We start from the raw sequence: 17,763 nt of genomic DNA on the forward strand, positions 1-17,763 counted from the left end.
AAAGTCATCCAAAAGTTATCTGATGCATTTCTTCCTTTCTTCCACTATACAGAACAGTAACACATTCAATAGGTTGCAAGAATACATCTTTTTACAACAGTACTCAGAATTCCCTGATGCAGAACACAGTTGGCTCAAAATGCAGTGGATGTTTTCTATATGGCTTTTATTAGCCTGGCCCTGAACCTGGTATACCAAAATAAATTGCATTGATTTCCCTGAGTTGAGCTTATTATCAAGTGAGCCCCACCGGTGCATTTGGGGTATTCCTAGTGTCATCTATAGAACAGCTAATGTTAATGGTTCTTTGCTTTCCACAGCAGGTAACGACGAGCTACATGTACAGTTTACAGATGATTATTTTAAGATTATGATGCAAGTCTTCAGGCTAGAGATTTGCAACACGGCTGGGAACTCACATTATAACAGTGTTGCAAGAAGCAAAGCATCCTTTTCACAATGCAAGCTTAGGTGTGTTCATTTTTGACAACATATGATTCCTTTAAGCACTAGACTGAGGGTCTCTCCAGACATGCAGGTTTTTAAAGAGCAGGGTTTGGGTTTCCCAGACCCAACTTGAGTTTCTGCAGCAATACAGCAGTTAAAAAGTAAGGGCTATTAAAAAATAAAGGCAGGCCCAAATGGCCTCAGAATGCTTCAGCCAAAGGGAGGAGAAGCCCCCCCCTCCCTACAGCCACTTCCCTGTGTCACAATAGCACAGGGAGAGTTTCTTCTCTGTTTTATTGCTTCGCATGCACAGAATACTTCACATGAAGCAGAAAAAACAGGAGAAGAACCTCCCTCCCCTGCTATTTTGACATGGGGAAACAGCTTAAAGAGAAAGGGAAGAGCCCCACCCTGCCCCCCTGGAGGCATTCTGAGGCTGTTTAGGCTCAGACAGCTATTTTTAACAGCTATTTGCCAAAGCTGCTGTGTAGCTGCAGGGAACTCAAACCTGTCTGCCTGCCCATCTAGAGAGAGATTGAGCCTATAGAGAAAGATTAAGACTCTGATAGAGGTCTGAAAGATGGAGTCTTTCAAAGACTATGCAATTGAGATTTGAGGAACAATGATGATATAAAAGACATAGATGGGAATAAGACGCAAAAAAAATTAATTCTTTAACCTCTTCCAATAACCATGTTATCGGGTTGGATCCAGCCAGCATTTTCAGTTGATCTCACCCAGTTCTTCTCCTTACTTCAGCCCCTGTCCCACGTGGCTTTTGTAAACAAAGATCCAATGATCCCCAGTGTAGCCTTTATATGACTTCAAAGAGGCGCAAACTTGGTTGAATCTGACCCATTATCATATTTTATTTTTACAATTTAAAATGATTAATGAAATATGCTCTTTCATAACACTAGCAGGTGGTGAAGAAGAAAGTCATCCAACAAAGAAACTGGAAAGCCTCAGCTGTTAGACTTGCACCAGGGCTTTTTGTGAGGGGAAACAGTCCGGAATGCCATTCCGGCAGCTCTAGAATCTGCCCAAGTGATTCCTTCCTCCTTCGGCCCTGCAGGCTCTGCAGAGGAGGTAAAGCTGCTTTGAGTTCATTTTGCTTTCTTGAATGAGTGAGTGAGTGAGAGAGAGAGAGAGACCAAGTGCAAGTAGACGCTGCACGAGCCTAGCGCCGGCTCTGCAGAGGAGGGTCAGCTGCTTTGAGTTCATTCTGCTTTCTTGAGTGAGTGAGTGAGTGAGTGAGAGAGTGAGAGAGAGAAAGAGAGCTGGGGCCCAGCACGAGCTCTGCAGAGGAGGCTTAGCTGCTTTGTGTTTGTTCTGCTTTTTTCCCATTCTTGAGTGAGAGAGAGAGAGAGAGAGAGAGAGGGCAAGCAGAGCTGCTGGGGGTGGCTCTCCAGAGGAAGCTTAGCTTCTTTGAGTTCATTCTGCTTTCATTTCATTCAGGGGTTTCTGTGTGTGTGTGTGCTGCTTTGAGTTCATTCTGTTTTATTTTCATTGGGGGAGTGGGTGGGTGGGGCTGTGTGTGTATGTACTGCTTTGAGTTCATTCTGCTTTCTTTTCATGGAGGTGGGTGGGGCTGTGTGTGTGTGCTGCTTTCATTCTTTTGTTGACTGAAGTTGACATTGTTATGGTTCCCACAGCTTTTGAATGCAAATTGGTTCTGTGTTAGTTAAATATATCAGTTAAGGTTATTTGTATTCGTTAAAATATCAGTTATGGTTATTCCAGTTTTATGCTAGGGATGGATAGCTGTGTCCAAGTCACAGAAGGCTTTCATCAATATATTCATCAGCATATAGGTGTTCTTATGTCTTAATAGCTGTAACTCAAATGGTTCTCCCCACCCTCAGCTGATTAACATCACTGAAATGGCAGTGGATGTATGGGTGTTAAAGAAGTTTTCATGAATATTGTTTGTGTGAGACATTGGAAAATTGATGAGCATTTCACGTCACAACAGCTTAGCTATTGATAAGGTAGAGTTGGCAGGCAACAACAAAAAATCCATTTTAAAGTAAGTATAACTCTAATGCAGCTAAAGTTGAGTATCTAATTTTGAATTGCTCCAGTAAAGCAAAACCCTCCCTGAAAATCTGAAAATTCAATATTCATTAGAATAGGAATTTCAGACTCTGTGGAATTTTGAGAAAGAATTTTGGATTTTTTTTTCTACACTGGCAGAGGGAATCTGTTAGAATTTAGATTTGTGAGATGGGTTTGGATTTTTAGAGCCCCCTTCCTTCTTGCATATTTTAAAATATGATTCCAAAGAATTGAAATGTTTGGGAAAGGGAATTGAAGATCTCATTTTTTGTAGAGGATACAAAAAGGGGGGAAAAACCTTTCTTATAATAGTGTAATTTTCCAATCTTACTAACATTTCTCTCACCATAATGCATTGTGCTGGGTTCCGGGAAGCAGCGTCACTTCCAAGAGTGATGTCATCACATTTTCCTGGGAGTGCACGCACGCAAGCTTTGCACACGCACATGTGATAATAGAGAGTTCCACCACCTCTTTTCCCAGAAAAAGTCCTGATTTGCACAGTGGAAAGTTCATTTCTGGAGTAGCCATTTGCCTGAAGTGCGTGGTTTAGATGATTAATTTCCTCATTGAGAAAGCGCGGCTCACATATCCGTCTTGCACGATCCACTAATGTTTTCATTATGCCTCTTTTCTGTCGGGGGTGGTGATTGGAGTTTTTGTGTAAGTACCGATCAGTGTGAGTTGGTTTCCTGTAGACCTTGTGACAAATGGCTACTCCAGAAATGAAATCCGAAGAGCAATCAAACCCAGGATGAATCAAACAACCAAGGAAAAACAGTCACCTACAGGAAAAGTGTTTTTGCCATATATCAAAGGAATTACTGATCAGATGGGAAAGCTTATGGAAAAGCATAAACTTCAAGCAGTATTCAGACCCACCCGAAAAATACAACAGATGCTACGATCAGCAAAAGACAGCAGAGACCCCCTCACCTCTGCAGGAGTATACCGTATACCCGGCAGCTGTGGACAAGTTTACATCGGGACCACAAAGCGTAGCATCCAGACAAGAATAAAAGAACATGAAAGACACTGCAGACTTGGACAGCCTGAAAAATCAGCAGTGGCTGAACATAGCCTAACTCAAACAGGGCACAGTATCTTATTCCAGGACACCAAAATACTGGACAACACTTCCAACTACTTTGTCAGACTGCACAGGGAAGCCATTGAAATTCACAAGCATAAGCAAAACTTCAACAGGAAAGAAGAAACCTTAAGAATGAACAGAGCATGGGCTCCAGTTCTGAAAAACACCAGGCCAACAAAACACTCCACACCCGACAATAGCCCTGCAGAGAAGATTAGCACATCAAGCACCAATCCATATGCAAAAGAACCTCCTCAGGTTACAGTGAAGCCTCCCGCCATTAGCATTCCACACCCTGGGAAACTCTTACAGAATGACTCAGCTCAACCCCACCCCTCCTGAGTAGATACAAATGACCTACATCTTTTCCACACTGTGACACTGAGAGATCTCTGTCTTTTGGTGCTACACCTCTGAAGATGCCAGCCACAGCTGCTGGCGAAACGTCAGGAACTACAATGCCAAGACCACGGCAATACAGCCCGGAAAACCCCCAACAACCAATATGCCTTATATTCATGATGATGATGAACAACCGCATCTCAGTCTGAATATTAAGTACTATCTATTTTACACTCACATCACAAACCTATTTGAAAGTTAATTTTACATCTCTGGTGTTTTCTGGGGGAGAAAGGGGGTTGCCATCACTGATTAAATGCTAAAGTGATTGAGCTTTGGATGGCATCTTTTTCTGACAGAGATCCTTTGTATTAATAATATATGACAGGCAGAAATTTAGTAGCAAGAGTGGCACCTAGCATGTAGGTTCAGTGAATTCTTCAGTCTCTTTGCTCCCTTTACATAGACAATAAGTGATTCAGAAGCTGAAGTGAGTTATAAAAATAAGAACAAGGAATCCTCATCCTCAGACAAATGTTTGTGAATACACAAGATCCCTCATGGGTGGCATTTGTAATCCCATACAGGATCACCATGATCCTTGAGTGACACAAGTATGGGAGGGGGGGAGGGTATACCAGAACTTCCTTGGAATTCCTTGCTCTTACGTTTTTATAAAACCTACTATGTCAGCCTCTGAAAGTGGATTGTGGAAACAAACCTCTTATGGCTACCAGATTGTAGGTTCCCAATTCTGTTTAATTTCAAATGCTTGACATCTACTTTCTTCTCTTAAGTTCTCTAGATGTGCCATTTCTGATTTTAAGAGAATGCCAAGACACCACAAAAACTTCAATGGCAGAAATGCTTGCCACCAAACATGGGTTTATTTCTCACTTTAAAAAGACTCCTACTTGCGAGAACCTCAGGGTACAAATCCCAGCTGTCCCGTAGATAGCTCCCATTTAGAGGAACAAGTTCATGCAATTAGCGCATCCACATGAGAACAAGGCTAGAAGTTCAGCACTGGCCCCACATACTGCTGACGCATTTAACTGAAGGCTGTGGTCAAGTGTGAACCAATTATTTGAAGCAGAGCAAGTTTGTTTCAGTGAAGCAGGATATACAGTAATTTCTAAATCTGCAACAATCCTATAGAGGGAAGGCAGCATGGTATAACCGGATCTCATCGGTTAAGCAAGGGTTGGTACTTTGATGGGAGACCACCAAGCAAGACCCTGCAGAGGAAGGCAATGGCAAACCACCTCTACTGCTCACTTGCTTTGAAAGCCCCCTGCTGGCGCTGCCATAAATTGGTTGTGACAACAGCACATACATACATACATACATACTGTCAGGGCTTGCCGCCGCTGCCGCTGGGCGTAGCACTGGGTGGTCTGCTCCTGACATCATAGGGGGGCCAGGGATGCTGCAGGACCCTGCTCTGTGGAAGGAGGGGCGGTATACCTCACCCAGACTCCCTCTCAGTCCACTCGCTGGCCTGCTCAACCTGGCCTGCTTGCCCCGTGTCCTTCTTCATCCCCTCCTTCCAGAACTCTCCTCCAAACCTCCACTCTTGCATTGCACCGCTCTCACTCCACATCATCGCTCCTTACTCACATCCATCACTCCAGGGCTCTTCCCAGCCAGCTTTTATAGGGCTTCCTTCTACTGTCCCACCCCTCTTCCAGCCTGGTCTTGGGCTGCACCGAGCAGTTGCAGCTGGGGTAGCTGATCTGGCCCCACTGACCAGCACCAGCTGTGCCTTGTTCCCTGGCTGCCCAGAACCCCCTGCCTTGGCTGATTGCTGAAGGCCTGTCCAGCTGCAGTTCCCTGGCTAGCAGCCCGGCCTCCCTGGTTGAGCTGATGGTTGAAGGTGGGACCAGCTGCGGCTCCTTGGCTGGTTGCCCAGGGCTTCATGCAGAGTGCCTCCACTAGCCCCACCTGGAGTGGCTTGGCTTTTGGCAACTCCTGGGCCAGGCTACTATTTTCTAGCTGGGGCGTGGCTTTGGGTTGTTGGGGCTGCCGCTGCTTCTCCTCCTCAGGTAAGGCCTTTGGGTGGGTGACTGCTGGGCCCCCAATCCCTATGCCCTTGCCCCCTTCCACCTTGCTTAGTCCCCTTTCCTTCCCTAGGGGAGTGGGACTCACTGGCCTCTCTCTGTCTCCCCCTGCCTCCTGAGGCCCTGGGCCTTTGCCCCTTGTCCCTGGCACTGACAGGTTCTGGCCCCATTTGCCCATGGGAGGGGTTGGCCTGCTGTTCCCCGGCTGCCCCCTCTGCCTGCCAGTCAGACCGGTTGACCTGCTGTCAGCTGGCCGACCAGCTGACCTGCTGTCTGCTGGCTGACCAGTTGGCCTTCTGGCTGCTGGCTGCCCCCTCTGTATGCCCGTCAGACCGGTTGACCTGCTGTTCCCTCCTACCAAGTCTGGGGGCTGGGACCCAGACCCCGGACACACACCCCCACTTGGCTTTGAGTTGTGGGGGTCCGGTTCAGCCTCGAACATGCGGGACATGAAGTCTGCGTCCACATGCTGTGCCCCCTGGCGGTACCTGATGGTAAATTGGAAGGGTAGGAGGGAGAGGTACCACCGCAGCACCCTGGGGTTGTGCGCCTTCATGCGGTGGAGCCACTGCAGGGGCGCATGGTCCGTTAGCAGTACAAAGGGGTTGTTGGCCAGGTAGTACTGCAGGGCCCCCACTGCCCACTTGACCGCTAGGGCCTCCCGCTCCACTGTGGCATAGCGCTTCTCTGCGGGCTGTAGCTTCCGACTCAGGAAGAGAATGGGGACGTCAACTCCGTCACGCTCCTGAGTCAGCACAGCCCCGAGGCCGGTGTCTGAAGCGTCTGTGGCCAGCGTGAAGGGTCGGTCAAAGTCTGGGTTCCACAGGGCGGTGGCGTTAGAGAGGGCTGACCGCAGGTCTCTGAAAGCCACCTCTAGTTCTTGGGTCCACCGGACTTGGTTGGGCATCCCCTTCCTTAAGCAGTCCGTCAGAGGTGCCGCTCAGGAGGCAAAGTGGGGGATGAACCGCCCATAATACCCCAGAAGTCCCAAGAAACGCCGGACCTGCTTCTTGGTTTGGGGCTGTGGGGCATCGGCTATAGAGGCCAACTTGTCCAGCGGTGGTCGGACCCGTCCTCCCCTGACCACAAAGCCAAGGTACTGCAGCTCCTGGAACCCCAGATGGCTTTTCTTTGGGTTGGCCCGCAGTCCGGTCTGTTGAAGGGCTCTCAAGACTGACTCCAGGTGCTGGAGGTGGGTGGGCCAGTCCGGGCTAAAGACAATGATGTCGTCAATGTAGGCCATTGCGTATGCCTGGCACTCGCCCAGCACCTGGTCCACTAGTCGCTGGAACGTGGCGGCTGCTCCATGGAGACCGAAAGGCATTTTCTTAAATTGAAAAAGACCTTGGGGGGTGGTGAAGGCTGTTTTCTCCCGATCCTCAGGTCGCACGGGCACCTGCCAGTACCCCTTGGTTAAATCGAGAGCTGACAGGTAGTGAGCGGACCCCAGGTGATCCACCAGCACATCTGCTCGGGGCATGGGATAGGCGTCGAACTTGGCCACCTTATTCAGCTCTTGGTAATCGATGCAGAAGCGGGTGGTCCCGTCCGGCTTGGGCACCAAGACTATTGGACTCCTCCAGGCACTCCGTGAGGGCTCAAACACCCCCAGCTGGAGCATCTCGTCCGTCTCCTTTTCCACCGCCTCCCGCCGCTTTCTAGGGATGGGTCGCCACGTAGCCCGGGCCGCCTGCCCTGGCTCGGTTGGAATGGCATGCTGTATCAGGCTGGTGCTACCTGGTCTGCGGGAGAAGACGCCTGGTACCCGGGCCCATAGAGCCTGTAGCTGGGCCCGTTGAGTTGGGTCGAGCTGGGGGTCCACCTTGGGCTCCTCGAATTCTGGGCCTTCTGTGGTCCACGGCAGCTCACTGGATGGGAGTTCTAGGGGGTCCTCCGCCAGCTGGCACTCCTCGCTGTCCCGCTCGTACCACCTCTTCAGCAGGTTCACGTGGAGCGTCTTCCTCTGGCGTCGACGAGGCCCACACTGGACCTCATAGGTGGTGGGTCCTAGTACCTTTGTCACCACATAGGGGCCTCGCCAGGGGTCCCCCTCCTCCCTGGGGAAAACTGTGCGGTGGATGAGGACCCTCTCCCCCAGCTGGAAGGTTCTCTGTCGCGTACCCCGGCCGTACACGGCCTTCTGGTGTGTCTGGGCGTGGGCCAGCCGTCGGCCTGCTTCTGCTTGGAACTGCTGCACCCGCTTGCGGAGTTGGCTCACGTACTCCTGGACTGGGGGAGCTGGGGGGCTGGCTTGGGGACCCCTTTGCTCTACCAGGCGGGAGAGCATTCCTTGTGGCTTTCGCCCATACAGCAGTTCAAATGGGCTAAAGCCAGTGGAGGCCTGGGGGGTCTCTCGGAGGGCAAACATCAGGGGGTCGATATACAGGTCCCACTGGTGAGGTTTGTCATGCGTCATCTTTTTCAGGGCCTCCTTAACAGTCTGATTCAGGCGCTCTGCCAATCCATCTGTTTGAGGGTGGTAGGCAGAGGTAAACACCTGCCGGATCCCCAAGTTCTGACAGAGCTGACACATGGCCTTTGCTCGGAAGGGCCCTCCCCGGTCTGTCGAGATTTCGCTGGGCAGCCCCACCATTGCGAACAGCTTGGACAACGCCCAGACCACCCCCGGGGTCTGCATAGTTTTCAAAGGAATGACCTCTGGGAAACGTGTGGCGTAGTCCACAATCACCAGGGCAAAACGGTAGCCCCGGGGTGTGTGCGGCAGTGGGCCGATAAAGTCCATCGCTATCCGCTGGAAGGGCACCCCCATCACTGGCAGCGGGGAAAGAGGGGCCTTTGGCGGGCGTCTCGCTGCCACCCTCTGGCAGGTGGGGCATGAGCGGCAGTGTGCCTTCACGTCCGCATTCACCTAGGGCCAGAAGAAACGCTCGAGGATCTTCCTCAGGGTCTTGTGGTGCCCCAGGTGCCTGGCCCAAGCGTGCTCATGGGCTGTGCAGAGGACTTCCACCTGATAGGCTGCTGGCATAAGTAGTTGGCGGACCTCTCCCTGGCCATTCGGGGCATAAGCTATGCGAACCCAAACCCCTCCTTGCTTCTTGATGCAAGGGAGCCGTTGGGACCTCCGTTCATCCCGCACCTGCTCCTCCTCACGAGCGGCTGTCTCTCGCAAGCGCTGCAAGGACTCATCTGCCCCTTGGGCATCACGGAATGGACGGTCTGCCGGGGGTCCAGCTGGGTGTTCAGTCCGTGGTTCTGCCCCCGGTCTGGTGGAGGGACCCTCTCCTGGGTCATCGGCCTCCTCCACTTGCAGAGCGGTGGCAACTTGTGGGTCTGTCAATTCCCCTGCTGCCTCCCGCCGAGGCCTGGCGATCCCTGGGGCATCTCTTCCCAATTTCTTCGCTGCCTGCTGGAGGAGCCTGAAGAACCCCGGGGCATCTCTTCCCAGCAGCACTGGCACGGGTAGGTGAGCTACCCGGGCAACTTCCATTTGGTGGCAGACCCCTAGGTACTCTACCGTGATTAGGGCCGTAGGGTACAGCTGGGTGCGGCCCATCACATCTGTCACCGGGATCCAGCAGTGCACTGGGGTGGCAGCTGGGAGGAGTTGGGGCCGAATTGCTGAGACTGCGCTCCCGGAGTCCAACAGGGCTTGTAGGATCAGCCGGCCTATCCTCACGGTGGTGCATAGACTCAGCACCTGCTTGCCGGGCGGTGGATTACTTTCCCAAACGAGGGCGCAAACCCTTGGCGAGGGCTCTACGAGTGCGCCGTCTTGCATCCGCGGCTCCACTGCCTGTGCTAGTTCCGTCGGAGCGGCTTAGTAGGCTGTCTCCAACTTTCCCCATATCCCATCCAGGGGTTCCTCCAGCCACGGTCCGAGCTCCGCTGGGGCGGCGGCCTTGGGAGGCCGCCCCTTGACTGGCGCCTGCGTCGGAACGTCTCTCCCCGTACGGGCCACCAACTTGTCAGGGCTTGCCGCCACTGCTGCTGGGCGTGGCACTGGGCGGTCTGCTCCTGACATCATAGGAGGGCCAGGGATGCTGCAGGACCCTGCTCTGTGGAAGGAGGGGCGGTATACCTCACCCAGACTCCCTCTCAGTCCACTCACTGGCCTGCTCAACCTGGCCTGCTTGCCCCCTGTGTCCTTCTTCATCCCCTCCTTCCAGAACTCTCCTCCAAACCTCCACTCTTGCATTGCACCGCTCTCACTCCACATCATCACTCCTTACTCACATCCACCACCCCAGGGCTCTTCCCAGCCAGCTTTTATAGGGCTTCCTTCTACTGTCCCACCCCTCTTCCAGCCTGGTCTTGGGCTGCACCAAGCAATTGCAGCTGGGGTAGCTGATCTGGCCCCACTGACCAGCACCAGCTGTGCCTTGTTCCCTGGCTGCCCAGCCCCCCTGTCTTGGCTGATTGCTGAAGGCCTGTCCAGCTGCAGTTCCCTGGCTAGCAGCCCGGCCTCCCTGGTTGAGCTGATGGTTGAAGGTGGGACCAGCTGCGGCTCCTTGGCTGGTTGCCCAGGGCTTCATGCAGAGTGCCTCCACTAGCCCCACCTGGAGTGGCTTGGCTTTTGGCAACTCCTGGGCCAGGCTACTATTTTCTAGCTGGGGCGTGGCTTTGGGTTGTTGAGGCTGCTGCTGCTTCTCCTCCTCAGGTAAGGCCTTTGGGTGGGTGACTGCTGGGCCCCCAATCCCTCTGCCCTTGCCCCCTTCCACCTTGCTTAGTCCCCTTTCCTTCCCTAGGGGAGTGGGACTCACTGGCCTCTCTCTGTCTCCCCCTGCCTCCTGAGGCCCTGGGCCTTTGCCCCTTGTCCCTGGCACTGACAGGTTCTGGCCCCATTTGCCCATGGGAGGGGTTGGCCTGCTGTTCCCCGGCTGCCCCCTCTGCCTGCCAGTCAGACCGGTTGACCTGCTGTCAGCTGGCCGACCAGTTGACCTGCTGGCTGACCAGTTGGCCTTCTGGCTGCTGGCTGCCCCCTCTGTATGCCTGTCAGACCGGTTGACCTGCTGTTCCCTCCTACCAAGTCTGGGGGCTGGGAACCAGACCCCGGACACATACATGCATACATGCATACATACATGCATACATACATACATACATACATACATAGCAATCCTATAACATGACGTAGCAGCCAGGACCTTAGATTTTCTCACCTGGATTTCTGAAATACATAGAATTGTTTTGATCTCCAGGTCAGGAAGAGGGTAGTAGGAAAAGGTAAGGAAAAGAGAGCAACTCTCTGTCTAGCCCAAAACGTATGTTTTGTTTCTACAATGCGTTTCTACACAAGGTGCATTTTTGTCTACATCTGGTAGTCAAACTATCAGGAGATCCAGTTTGGTGCAGTGGTTAAGAATGTGGGACTCAAATCTGGAGAGCTAGGTTTGATTCCCCACTCCTCCACTTGAAACCAGCTGGGTGATCTTGGGTCAGTTACAGCTCTTTGAGAGCTCTCTGAGCCCCACCCACCTCACAGGGTATTGTGTTGTGGGGATAATAATTACATACTTTGTAAACCGCTCTGAGTGGGCATTAAGTTGTCCTGAACGACAGTGTATAAATCAAATGTTGTTGTTGTTGTTATAAATAGTTATTAAACAGCTTTCTGAGGTCCTGTACCTGAATGTAGCAATGCACAATAGACTTGCTCAATGTTACCATGTTCTGGGAGTGGGTAAGCACTTCATTGTTACTTTCATGTCTGCTGCACGCCACTGAATGCAATCATCATATATTGAAAATGCCTGCGATTTATTTTTGGTTTTTCAGGCCTTAGATCATTTCAAAAATAGGCATCCAAATCTATTAATGCAAGAGTAGATGGAAACATCTAGCCATACTTAAGCTTACAAAATATCAGAGTTTGTGCCATTTCCCTTCATAGTAAGTCTGTGGTCTAGACAGCATTTCTACAGTTTATGCACAAATATTTATTAGGGGTTTAAACAAGAAGATGGATTAACTGGGTGTTCCTGCACTATGATAATATATATAACTTGCAGAAAACAGATGCCCCTCTGTGTATGTGTCTGTTGCTGTCTAGATTTTCCTGCTTACAGAGCTGGAAGCCCTAGATAGGGCCTGCTGGCATCTTTTATTCAAAATCTTAACATCTGTGATGATTCCTGCTGAGGCTATTGATCCATGTGCAGCTCTACTCCACATTAAAAAGAGATGAATTGAAAGTCAAGTAAAGTACCTTTTCCTGGTTCACCTGCACAAACTGCAACAGAGAATTGTGAGCTTAAGCCCATTGAAAATGATGCATTCAAGTGTGTTTAACTTTACATAGGTTTGTGGCTCTATTCATATTTTTATCCCTCAGCTGATAGTTTACAAAAGTCATTTCCTCTTGGTAAAGCAAGGGTGATAACACTTTGAAAGCATTGTAGTGAGGGAAATGTCTAGTCTTAATATGGCAGTGGATTCCCCCCTACCCCTGCTGAAGAGTCACATGCTGGGAACTAGCTGAAAAAATGATGAAAACTGAATGTAAGGAAGATGGTTTACTGCCAGTAATATGTGACTGCTGGTGATATGATTTAACCTAAAATGCTTACTATGAACTTCCCCTAAATTAATAGGTTTTACTTTGTAGTATGTTTGACATTGCATTTCTAAAGTTTTAATTGCGACTTCTGTGTTATTGGGATTAAAATATGCATAATTGTATAGGACTTAATTCTAAACACTCTTCAGAAGTGAAGTGATATACTGATCTCAATAATTTTGCATTTATATTTTCTCAGATTATACTGATGTGTGTGTGCATGCGCTTGTGTGCACATTTCTCATAAACAACCATTAGAGGAAAATTGTAAAACAAAATACCATAAATACAAAATATTTAGTAAAAAAAATATTGCATAATTGTACCTGTCATTGATTGCAGATACCAAATGTCCACTGTTCACATAATAATCATTCTTCCCCCCCCCTTTTTTTAATAAATGATTTTTATTGGATTTTATAGTGGGGGAAAGGGTTACAACAAGACAAAAAGGTTTCAATAGCAGATACGTGTACAAGACACATATCCATCGATCCATAAATACAGCAAAACATTACATACCCAGTTAACGCACCCTTCTACCTTCAAGCTTCCCTTTTAATCTCTGCAGTCATTATTTACATTCTATGCTTTCTTATCCACTTTACTCTATTTCTTAATTCATTTCTAATAATTCTTTCCTTTATATATATTATGCATAAATCACATTTCCAATCCCTTACATTTTACCCACAATTGTTAATCCTTTAATCATTCCAGGAGTAGGAGATAAAAATAGAAAAATAGAGAGTATAAGCAGAAAGATAAATGATTCTTCTTATATATCAATATAGGAAAAAGGAACATTTTTATACCAGTTTTCCCTCATTGTCTCCCCTATTTTAACCCAGCCCTCTTCACTTATAAATTGGAATTTTCATAATAGTAAGACTGGGAAGACCAGGTAAGTATTTGGCTTAAGCACTAGTTTATATTCTAAAGAAAATAGCTAAAGTCTAGGAAGGATTAAAGAATTCCAAAGACCCAGTTATCACATTATCACTAATCCATTAACAGTAAATATACAAAATCTAACATGTTACAGAACATCTAAACTTTCAATTAGTCTGTATTACATATCATTAAGCATAGAGAGGGAGCCTAAATCATAATCTATGTTTCTCCTTCTTTCCATTGCCCCCCTCTCTCTTATCCCTTAACAATTTCAATTCAAATACCTTTAATGGCATACAATTATCCCTTAACAGTATAACAGGTTAGAGCGACAGATAGATATAAAAGGTTAAGCCTAAATTAGCGGATCACAATCTGGATTTCATTTTCGTTTTTTCTTCTTTGTCCCTGTAAAATGGTACATCAAGTCTTTTCCCCATCTGCACCCCCAAAGACAACTCTTCTTATCTTCTAACCAGTTCTGGAAGGGGTTAGTAAGGATAGTGTTAGGTCTCTGTTTATTCTTCTTCTTTAAGATACGTTGCATTCTTTTCTCCTCATTTAGATATGGTACTCTGGGTTTCCCCTCCACGGATCTGCTTCGTTGCCCCTCCTCTTTCTTGTTTATGCCTTGTCTTTTTACAGAGATGTACTGAAGTGTTCCTCCGTTTTGCAGGCTAAACTCTTCTTCATTCCGTTCCAGTTTTCTTTCACCTAGGTCTGCCCCTTTAGAAATTTCTTCTGCCTTATCATCTTTTATAGTGTTTTTATCCATTTCTACTCCAAATATCATATCTGCTTTAATTAATAATTCAGTCATCAATTTAGCAATTTCTTGCAAGTTGGAAAATACTTCTGGGAAAGCCATTTCAAAGTTACTTATAAGTGTTATGTCCAAACTCTCGTCAAAGTGGTAGAAAGCTTCGCTTTTATTTGTATTTTCAAAGGATTTATTGTTTTCCAGCCCACTGCTGAGAGAGTTTTCTTTGCAGTCAATCTTCCGTGCCTTCCTCCCTCCTCCCAGCCTTCACCTGGGCAACCGCCTTGCAATCAAGCTGGTTAGCCCTCGTAAAGTCATAAAACAATCTTCTTACTTTATGGGAAGTCTTGTAGGGTCGCAATGCTCCGTCTTCCAGTTGTCTTTATTTGTCTTATCAGGAACCTGCTTTGTTTTTGCTTCAATTCATTTTCGCTTGTCGGACTTTCGGCTTTTGCAGCTTTGTAGCCATGTTGGCTACTCCCATGGTCCTTGCTTTCCGAACCAGTGTGAGACTTCTTGGGGGTTGCCAGTCCCCTTGAGCTCCTCCACCTTGTTCCAGCCTGCCCCCCTCTCTGTGGGGGGGGAGACTTGGGGGCCTGAATTCTCGAGTCCCAAGGAACCAGGAAGCTCATGGCAGAGAGCTCATAACTCAGCTGCTGTGCCTTCACTACTCCATCCCGCAAGTCAATATTCATTCTTGAATAACTTGCTCCTTCCAGATGTGTCATGAGGACAGTCTTCCACTAGCTAAAGCTCAAAATGAAAAACAGAGGTTCTCATTTTCTCTTAAATCTTCTCTTAACCGTGACCTTGGGCTAGTCACAGTTTTCTGGAGCTCTCTCAGCCCCACCCACCTCACAGAGTGTTTGTTGTGGGGATAATAATGACATACTTTGACATACTTTGTAAACTGCTCTGAGTGGGCATTAAGTTGTCCTGAAGGGCAGTACATAAATCGAATGTTATTATTATTATTATTAATTTTGTTGTTCCTTATCTACATTAGAAAAATGAGATATAAATTTATCATGTAAAATCTCAATAGTTAATTCACTACATTTTTAATTGGTGGACAACCTGAAATAATAGCTATTCATCTACTTTAACAAACACATTTTATATACCAAGAAAATAATTATAACTGGGAAATATGGAAACTGTTAACAAGTTTTGTCTTTAAACTCCTTAAGTGTTAGAGACTCAAAGAAATCGGTAGCCAAGCATTCTAAAAGAGAGTCTAGAATTTTTTTTTAAACCCACTGAAAGTCACTAGTGTTGTAATACAAAGTGTTTGTGAAATGTTCATATCAATCTGAAATACTTCCATAGTTCACTTATAGTACAATCCTGAATGTGAGGGAGGAAAGTGCTTACGGAGCAGACTAAGGGGTATGCCACTGTGACTTACATGGGCATTATCACCCCTCTGCCAGCAGCCAGGTGAGGCACACCCCCGCAGCAGCCCAGCAGCGGTCACTGGGACAGGTGGTTGGCTGGAGGCATAAGTGTGGTGTAAATTCTTGCTCCAGCACCGGAGGTGGTGGGCCAGGGAGCAGGACAGGAGTTAGTCAGCTCCCTAAGCTACTCCAGGTCTGGGCACACCCCCTGCAGCAGCAGAAAGTTACACTATGAAAAAGGTGGTGTAGCCCATAGGCGCCTATTGAACGGGAAAGTTCGGCTCCCACCACACCCCACCCCGCCCATGAGGTCCAGTGGAACATAGGATGATAACTACAAGGACTGATACACATGCTCACTTGTTGGGGCTGAGCTACTCTCCACGCACCCAATCAGCTCATCAGGCACCCTATATAACTTCTGGGTGAGGTACCCATGAACCCAAGTAAGTTGGCAGGAGGCTGGAGGCTCTGCCCGGTAGCGCCCTACTGCAGGGACTTTGAGCATGAGGCGGGAGAGGGTGGTCATGGTGGTGGGACATAAGTGCACTTGGGGGACATCAAGGAACCAGGGAATACTTTGCACTCACTCAAGGGAAGAAGTGCCTAGTTTGTAATGTCATACTAACAAATTCCACTCAAGATTCCTTGCAGGTTATCTGACACCTGAGTCCCAGCTCATGAAGGGGTGAGGGTGCTCTGACAAGTAAGACCCTGCACCCTCATGAACAACAGCCTCTGCAGGTGAGGCTCACCAGTGAGGGGGGCGTGGCGGCTTCCCCATGCCTTCATGAAGGCAGTTGCCCTCAACACTGCCATTCAGGGGAGGGTTCCAGGTTCCCATTTGGGGGTTGTGTTCAGACCCCCTCAGCTGGACGCCCCCTGGCAGAGGAGGGAGTGCAGCCGCAGGTTGGGATGACTGGGTTTTCATAACTCCCTGTTGGTGGTGGGTGCTCAGCCCCTCTACTGTCTCCCTCACAGGATCAGACTTTCCTGAGGCAGATGAGAAGTGATATCTCACAGGAGGGGAATACATCATCTGCCTGCAGGCTGCACCTGTGACAATAGAGCTGCCGCTGCCGCTCCCACCCATGGACACCCTCCCAGAATGTGACAGACTGGGCTGGGGCTTGCACAAGGCTGGGTCCCTTGCCACACACGTCTGTTTCTCTTTCAGACAGGTCTCAGCACATCAGGAAGGTCAAGGAGCATAACTGTTCCAGCCCCCCCCCCCCCATCATCCTCAACTGCCATTCAAGTCCAGCTCAGGGAGTGTTTCTCCAGGCAGCCTGCATCTTAACCTTGCTCCTGTAAGGGCAGAATGAGGAATGGATCCCATGGCTCTAACAGTTGTGCAGGCTCACTTTGCTCCTGATCTGGCTGGTTGACACTGGAAAGACCAGTGTCCAAACACCCCCTTTTCTTTTTGCAGTCCAATAAAATTTATTTTGAACACCAACTGCCCTCTGGTCTGTTTGCTTGCCTTTGGAGGACAGTAGGCCACCTCTACTTCCCCAAAGGGCTCCCATATTATACTTCCAAATTAATAGTCTCTGACTCTGGGCTGGGACAGGTGGGGTTGCTCATACAAGGCTATAGGTGACTCCATGCCTTTGCATGGCTCTGCAGGGCAAAAAAGCAGGTGTACAGTTGCACCTTGGAGACTCCGGCCCTGGCCAGCTTCCCTCCCCCTTCCCCCCTTAGGTTCACAGCGTGCAGCAGGGTAAGAGTTGGAGTGCAGCCTGTATGTGACTGGTGGGGGTGGTGCTGGTGCAACCAATGACTCCCATTTTCCAACAGCTCTCCTGGCATCTAATAAGCCAGGCAGAGGACCTCTGCATGAAGGGTTCGAGGTTTTGTGGGGGGAGATGGAGCGACATCCTGGGATCTTGGGAACTCTTTCTCTGCAAGGCCATACACCTCTCGTTTGCCCTTTGCAGAGCCACAGATGGACTTGTGCTGGAGAGTGAGATGGCAGCCCCCAGAGCAGGTTCTCTGGTCTCACTGGCCATCAATCCATTCTGGGGGGCATCATCCCGGGACTGGGGCATGGCTTGTAAGGTCCACCCCAAATTCTCCTTACACTTTATTTATTTATTTATTTGTTTGTTTGTTTGTTTGTTTGTTTGCTTATGTCATTTATAGTCCACCTTTCTCACTGAGACTCAAGGTGGATTACATAGTATGAGATTAGT

This window comes from Eublepharis macularius, chromosome 8 (genome assembly GCF_028583425.1).
Source record: "Eublepharis macularius isolate TG4126 chromosome 8, MPM_Emac_v1.0, whole genome shotgun sequence".
Taxonomy (NCBI): Eukaryota; Metazoa; Chordata; class Lepidosauria; order Squamata; family Eublepharidae; genus Eublepharis; species Eublepharis macularius.